Source organism: Nicotiana tomentosiformis, chromosome 5, assembly GCF_000390325.3.
Source record: "Nicotiana tomentosiformis chromosome 5, ASM39032v3, whole genome shotgun sequence".
Taxonomy (NCBI): Eukaryota; Viridiplantae; Streptophyta; class Magnoliopsida; order Solanales; family Solanaceae; genus Nicotiana; species Nicotiana tomentosiformis.
Window position 1 is genome coordinate 85,550,525 of NC_090816.1, and position 7,651 is coordinate 85,558,175.

The window sequence follows — 7,651 nt, forward strand, 5'->3', positions numbered from 1 at the left end:
GCCGAGCTGGCGAAACTTTCTCCGAGGTCATTAAGAACGGGACTGGTTACGCCCTCGACAAACTAGAAGGCAAGTCTGATGGTCTTGATGACTGGCTTCGATAGCACTTTTGATTCCGATCTCGGCCGATCATGTCGGATATCTGAACTTCGATATCGGGACCGGTTTCACTCGTGACTTAGATTTCCATTCAATCGTCGTTCCAGGAGCTCGGTCAAGCCTCGAGCTTGGTCGAGTATCGTACTCGGTTTTACCCGTATACACACATGAAATAATATCAATAAATCATGCACGTAAATCTTCCATTTTATAAATTTGATAATTTACAGTCTCATCAACTCATCCACAATATAACTGTTAATCTTCAATGCAGAAAAAAAAAAGAAAAAAAAAAGAAAGAAAGGATCCCGTACCTAGGGTTCTGGTCCGTCCATCCCTCATCTTAGCCTCAATGGGGAAAGTTTTTTCTTTTTACATTAATGCTGCTCATTCAAACTGTCGATAAATAAAACCTTCAATTTTCTCATGCCTAGTAGCTCTTTAATTAACCCATCAACAATTTAATCGGGGTTAAAAATTTAACGAGCCGACTATTCACCCTGTTGAAATGCTTATAACACCTTATCGTTTGATTTTGTTCTTTCCTATGTCACTATCTTGTTTTTGGATTTCGTAAGAGACGCCCGATTGTTATCTCCAAAAGTTGTAGCTGTTAACTAATAGCAATACATTGATCTCTTTCAATTAATAAAGAATGTTCTAAAAGGATCGGGAAAATTAGAAGGGCCAAAGTAAAGTAACATAACAGTTGCATAGCCTTTCACAGCCATATATGGTTAGCAAGCAAACACAAGAATAAGCTGCTAAAGTCAACTAATTAGGAAATAATTAAACAAGTATTCGGTATTCCCTTGTCAAGCCGTTTATTGGTTATCCCGATCCTAAGAAGTTAAAGAAGACAATTTGCCTTCTGTTTTACTAATAATTGGTAATGAAAAGTCCAGTTCAAAGAAATGAATAATCATTTACAGAGAATCTAATTGAAGTCAATTAGTTAATGTGGCTTTTCCATATAGAATTATTAATCATATAATTTCTCCTCACAAACCAATCCAATCGAAATCTTGCAAATTTCGATTCTTTTATGCATGTATTCGTACACATATCTGACAAATGGCTTAAAGCTCCAATAGGGTTAAACCAGAGAGACATATTTTGTTCGTTATAAGGTACTAATATTTACGCTACAGTTCTACACCAAACACGGCCATTCTAGAAAATTCATTGATACTTTTCATACAGTAGATCATAAATAAAATGCTAGCTAGACTCACATTTTACTTCTAAAAAAATAACAAGAAATCAACTCTCGAGGGAAAGGACACTTAGTATGTGACCAATAAACTCTCGAGGGAAAGGACACTTAATTTGTGACATTTTCTTTCCTTAATATTTAAGTAATGTGTCTTTTCGTTTAACCAAAAAGGAAAAGATACTATGAGTTCAATTTTCATGTCTAGGGTACTGCCCTCCCTTGGCAATCAACAAGTTGCTCTATGGTCTTTCCACTTGCAGTGTTGATATTCAAATAGGAACATCAAGCTGCCCTTTTAGATCATTTCCCAATTTATAACACTTTGATCTAAATGAAGAAATTATCTATGGATGTTCTGTATTAGCAGTGCAAAAGTATTCTCATTCAACTTAAGCCTTACTCGATGCAAAAGTATTTGTTCTAGGAAGTGAAGAAAATCAAGTAAATCACCTCATTGCCCCCCTAGCTCCCCAGATAAGTGTCTTTTTAATTCTAGATTTGTGACTCTTCAATTTAATTTCTTGTGGATTTACTAAATACTGTAGGTTTTTAGACTTGAGAGTAGTACTAGTAGTAATAGTAATAAAATTTTACCAAACTGATGTGCTGATCGTCTATTATATCTGTAGATGACAAATTGGCGCCGCGTACACCAGTCGTCATATTACTCCTGAGTGCATGTTCTTTTCTTTTCTTTCAATTCTTTTTTTAAACGAGGAGGGTGAAATAGGGTGGAAAGCAATGGGGATGATACCCTTTAGTAAGGTTCGTCATGACACCGCTTCACAAAGAAATTAGAGATAAATCTCAACAGTGTAACAACTCATCGCAACTACAAAATATAGTTGAGAAAGGATAGGACTCCTATCCGAATGAATTTAATTCATTCAAATAAAAATTCCCTTATTTTTCAAAGCTTTTGAATATATAAACAATAGGGCGATACCACTTGAAATCAATATAAAGCATATGCTAATTTGACATAGAAAAAGAACCTTAAAACAACTGCAGTCGATCTAAACTTGAACCGACTCACAAGGTCGGCAAACAAAAAATTCTTTATTACTGATTTCTCGCAGTTGATCGCATCTCGAACCTAAGGAGGTCGGTCCTTGTGAGGAGGATGGCTCTTCTTTTGTTATTAAAAGTGCTTACTCATGATCTATGGTGCAGTTGATGATATCATTCTGAACTAATTTTCAGATATACACCAACCATATATACCGCTTTCTCGTAATAAATCGATATTGCACAATTTTGTGTACGCCACAAGTGGGAAGGGAGAAGCATGTTAAGGCCGCAAAGATTATGCTATTTGATTTCGATTATAGTTTTCTTTTTTGCTCAATTGTTTACCAACTAGTCAGTTTATATATATATATATATATATATATATATGCACATCATACACGCCTCTATCTTCATGTGAGTTGCAAAAATAACCTAACGCATCAATTTGTTGACTAGGCCATGCCACTTTCTGTTGTCGGTTAATATAGTTATTTTTTATTTCTAAACCAATTTCGATGAATAGTTGAATATACTAAAGATTCAGAATCTATACAGGTTTGATTATCTGTCGACGTTGTCCCAGAGGTAGATTAGAACTCATTATCAGTTGCAATTAGAATTTCAATTAACGCTAAGCAAGGGCTCGCAAAATCCTTGAAGAGCCAAGGGACGTAAACTTGATTAGGAGAACAAAAATAAGCAATATAATCATAATAGATCAAGCCTGATCTTGAACGTGCAGTGAGATAATAATTACAATTCCTTTTTAGATTTCTAAATTCTAATTTTGACTTGTTATCATTTCACTTTCAGAGTGGTCAAATTCGATGTCATCACTAATATTGACTGCTTCGCAAAGCCGCATAATTTTCTCTGGGGCGGCTGTGCACCCATAGTCAGACTTTGTTAAATTGCCGTCTTCTTTCCTATAAATAGAATTTTTACTACTGTTAGATTCGGCACCTGTTATTGTTGTTGGTCTCAAACAGACCTAAGATACTCTTACATGGTATAATATTATCCGTTTTGAGACTGCATGATTTTTTTCAAAAGGTCTCACATCATTAAGAGACTTCTACACCTTATATGTAAGTTTTCAATCTTTTCAACTACCAATGTGTGACTTTATTCATACACCCAATAATCTCCCCCTCAAATTAAATTCACATGGCCCACTATCACGATTAGCGGGTCCCTTTCTCGAACTAAGTACTACGTGGCCCATTACCACGATTCACGAGTCAATTTTCGAGATTCATTGTGTGCTACACACATCGTCAGAGTATTTATGATAAACCAAAGCCCGCCATTACTTTGCCATCGCTATACTCGTCTCGACGAACCTAGCTCTGATACTAATTGTTGGACAATCAGCTTGAAGATACTCTTACATGATGTGATATTGTCCGCTTGGAGCTAAGCTCACACAGTTTTTCCTAAAAGGACTCACATCATTAAGAGATCACTACACTTTATGCGTAGACTCCCAATTTCTTTGAGCTACCAATGTGGGATTTTATTCGTACACGCAACAGTTATTAGCTCGATTCTATGTTTTCTAATTTTCACATATTAAATGTAATAAAGACTAAGTAAAACAACATGTCCGAAATTATTGTATCATGCATTGAGAATAAGTCATATTCTCTAATGTTGATATGAGAATAAAGTCTCTTTTTGGTAGCTAATAAAACATTGAAAACTATATACGAAAGTGTAGCGATACTTTTAATCATGTTGATCATTTTGAGAAAAATCGTGCGGATTTTATTCAAAACTCTTAGTATCATACAATATTAAGACTTTTTTGGGCCGGATGAGTGACTTGAAGAATTGAAAAAGATGCATATATATGTCTTGATTGTCTGACTATAAGAAGACTTTGTTAGGATATACTATATATTATTTGTGTTGTTATAGTATTCTTTGTGGAATAATTATTTATTTATTTACTTATTCATTCAATTTAATAAAATTTTATTTGAATAAATCATGTATTTTTTCGTGTTTTTGCTTACATAGTAGGAGATTTAATATATAGAGTTTTAGCTTATACACGGAAGATTAAATCATCGATTCTTGTAAGTCATAAAATTTATATTCACAATCTAATAATGGAATTGGACAAGCCATCACTAGTACTATAAAATTAAATATTATTTAATTGATTATAAGAATAGTTTAATTCTAACTTCTTGTGCTAGTACATTTTATATTTATTCAATGAACCAAGAAGAGATAAGTATTTTATACTGGCTTAATAAAATAGTTCCCTAGTCTACTAAATATACTTATATTTTTAATCTTGGTAACGACCTGGTAAGTTGTTTGGTGTGTTTTATCCCCGTTTCCTCGATTTGATGCTTTACATATGTGTATTTATGATTATGTGACTTGCTGGGTTGATTGGTTCGGTTCCGAGAAGGTTTCGGAGGCAGTTGGAACACTTGATTTCATTCTTGGAAGCTTAAGTTATAAGAGTTGACCAATGTTAGAGTTTTTGTGTAGACGACCCCAAAATAGTGTTTTGATGATTCCAATAGGTTTGTATGGTGATTTTGGACTTAGGTGTATGCCCAGATTTGGATTTGAAGGTTCCTAGGATGATGTGATTCGATTTGGCGAAAGTTAGAAAGTTGAAGGTTTGGAAGGTTCATAGGTTTGACCAGGAGTTGACTTCGTTGATATCAGATTTGGATTGTAGTTTCGGGAGCTGAATAGGTTCGTTGTGTCACTTGGGACTTGTATGAAAAATTTGATGTCATTCCGAGTTGATTTGATATAGTTCGGCTTGCATTTTGGGAAGTTGAAAATTTATTAGCTCCTTAGGCTTAAATTGGGGTGCGATTGGTAGTTTTGTTGTTGTTTTGTGCGATTTAAGGCCTCAAGTAGGTCCGTCTTATATTTTAGGATTGGTTGGTGTGATTGGACTGGGTCTCAGGAGCCTCGAGTGTGTTTTGGATGAATTTCAATCATCTTGGATTGAGTTCCCATTGTTGTTGTGTGCTGAGTTCTCGTGTTTTCGCATCTGCGAAAATGTGATCACAGATGCGAAGCCGCAGATGCTGCCTTTGTTGCAAAAATACGAGATTGGGCCTGACAGGGGAAGTTCACAGATACGGAGGTTTTCCTCAGTAGCGGATGCGCTTCTGCGATGGGGAGTCCGCAGAAGCGGACGCACATGTGCGATGGTGGACCGCAGATGCGGTTGGTCAGCTTTTTAAGTGAAGTCGCAAATACGGAATCACAGGGCAGACTATAATATTTCGAGGGTTAGGTCATAATTTTATTATTTGGAGTTGTGGAGCTCGGCTAGAGGCACTTTTTGGGGAGGTTTTCAGAACAATTGAAAGGATAAAAGCACTTTACTTGATTGTGATATTCGATATTGATTACTTATGGATTTTTACACCTAGTTTATGTGAATTAAAGGTAGAATTTGGCAATTTTTTTACTATGATTTTGGAGAGAGAAAATTGGTGATTTGGGAGTTGATTTGAGGTTGGATTTATATTAAACACATATACATGGAATCATATTGGAATGAGTATTTGGAATTTGTGAGTTTTTTCGGGTTCCGGGGTGCAGGCCCGAGGTTGGCCTTTTGGGTTGACTTTGCATTTTTGAATTAAGATCATAGCCTTATTGTTTGGGGCTGTTTTCTATGGTTTAAATTAATGTTATTAAGTTATTTTTGCTAGATTCGAGCCGTCCGGAGGTCGATTCACGCAGGAAGGGATTCCTAGAGTATTGATCTGGCTTGCTTGAGGTAAGTATCTTATCTAAACTTGGTTGAGGCACTAGTTTTCTGAGTTACTATTGATATCTATGTGCTAAGGGTGGCGCACATATGAGGGGGTTGAGCCCATGTGCGTGCACCGAGATATTATCGATGCTCGAGATAGTGATTAGGCTATTATATGCCTTGAATTGACTACTAAGGTTCATGTTATCATGCCTCTTATGTTGTACTCCCTTTGTTAGTTATTTGAAACATGCTACAATTATTCGTTGGTTGATATATGTTCGAACATTGTAGTTGCTATTCTAGATCAGGAATGTATACATGCTATGTTTTGTATATCTTCTCTATATGCTGGATTGATTAACTGAAACAGAGCATGTTACACTATCTTGTGTGCCAAGGAGGCTTTATCTATGATTTTATGACTCGATGATGTTATTACTGTGTACTTGTGAGATTTATGAACTGTACAGGTGATTAGTGAGTATCATTAATAATTCTTGCCTCTATTATCTCGCCGAGGTTGGTTATGATACTTTCTGAGTACATGGTGTCGTACTATACTCAGCACTTAATTGTGCAGATCCTGGTGTTGGACTGAGCATGGAGTATCTATGGTTTGTTGCTGTGATTATCTTCGAGAGATGAGGTAGAGCTGCAACTCGACCGCAGTGTTGGCTTCTCTTTTCACTTTAGTATTGTTGTTTTCATTCAAAGATTATTGTTATTTTGTATTCTAGACTTGTACTTCTATTTTAGAGCTAATGACTCTGTATTTACCAGTTATGGGAGATTGTTATGTATCGACGTTGTTGTTTATGTATTGGCTTTAGACTTGTATTTTTATTATGTTTGGCTTGCCTAGCAAGTGAGTTAGGCGCCATCACGACCGATTGGTGGTTTTGGGTCGTGACAAGTTGGTATCAGAGCCCTACGTTCATAGGTTCTATGGGTCATAAGCAAGTTTTGTAGAGTCTTGTGGATCGATACAGAGACGTCTTTACTTATCTCCAATAGGCTACCTTTAAGGACCCGACTTGTTGTTTTGAACATTTACGCTCTTTTCAACTATTTGAAGTCTTGAGTAGCTTTATATGTTGTATTATGACCGAGTTTGAGTTTGTTTTGTATTTGACCTCGGAACGGAGTTTTGATGATTCCGTTAGGTCCAGATGATGATTTTGGACTCGAGCGTATAACCAAAATTTAATTTGGATATTTCGAGGATATTTCAATGTCATTTATTTGAGTATAAGCAGTATCCTATTAAGCAAATGAGCTCCAAATTCAGTTTTGATTAAAGAATTAGACCCGTATGAAAATTACGGAGCCATAGCAAAAAGAATCGTCGAATTCGGACAGCGTATGAGAGAGTTATACTCATTTTCGAGTGAAATAGAAATGATTTCCCATCGCCAGAGCCCAGGGTAGCGTGGGGCGCTAACCCTGCCCCGGGAATCTTGAGGTTCTGGAACCAGCGCCACAGGAAGTGCCCCATGCCACCTGTGGCGCCCGAAACACTATATACTCATTCGGGGTTTATTTTATCCCATTTCTCTTGGCCGAATTTTGGAGTTTTC

General features: G+C 36.3%; 1 long non-coding RNA gene across 1 annotated transcript; it reads left to right on the forward strand.

The window, feature by feature from the left end:
- Window positions 1-1,502: 1,502 nt before the first annotated feature.
- On the forward strand, window positions 1,503-6,909 carry LOC104101054 (uncharacterized). Its single transcript, XR_687387.2, has 2 exons — window positions 1,503-6,095; window positions 6,655-6,909. It is a non-coding gene; the product is annotated as an uncharacterized lncRNA (long non-coding RNA).
- The last annotated feature ends 742 nt before the right edge of the window (window positions 6,910-7,651 follow it).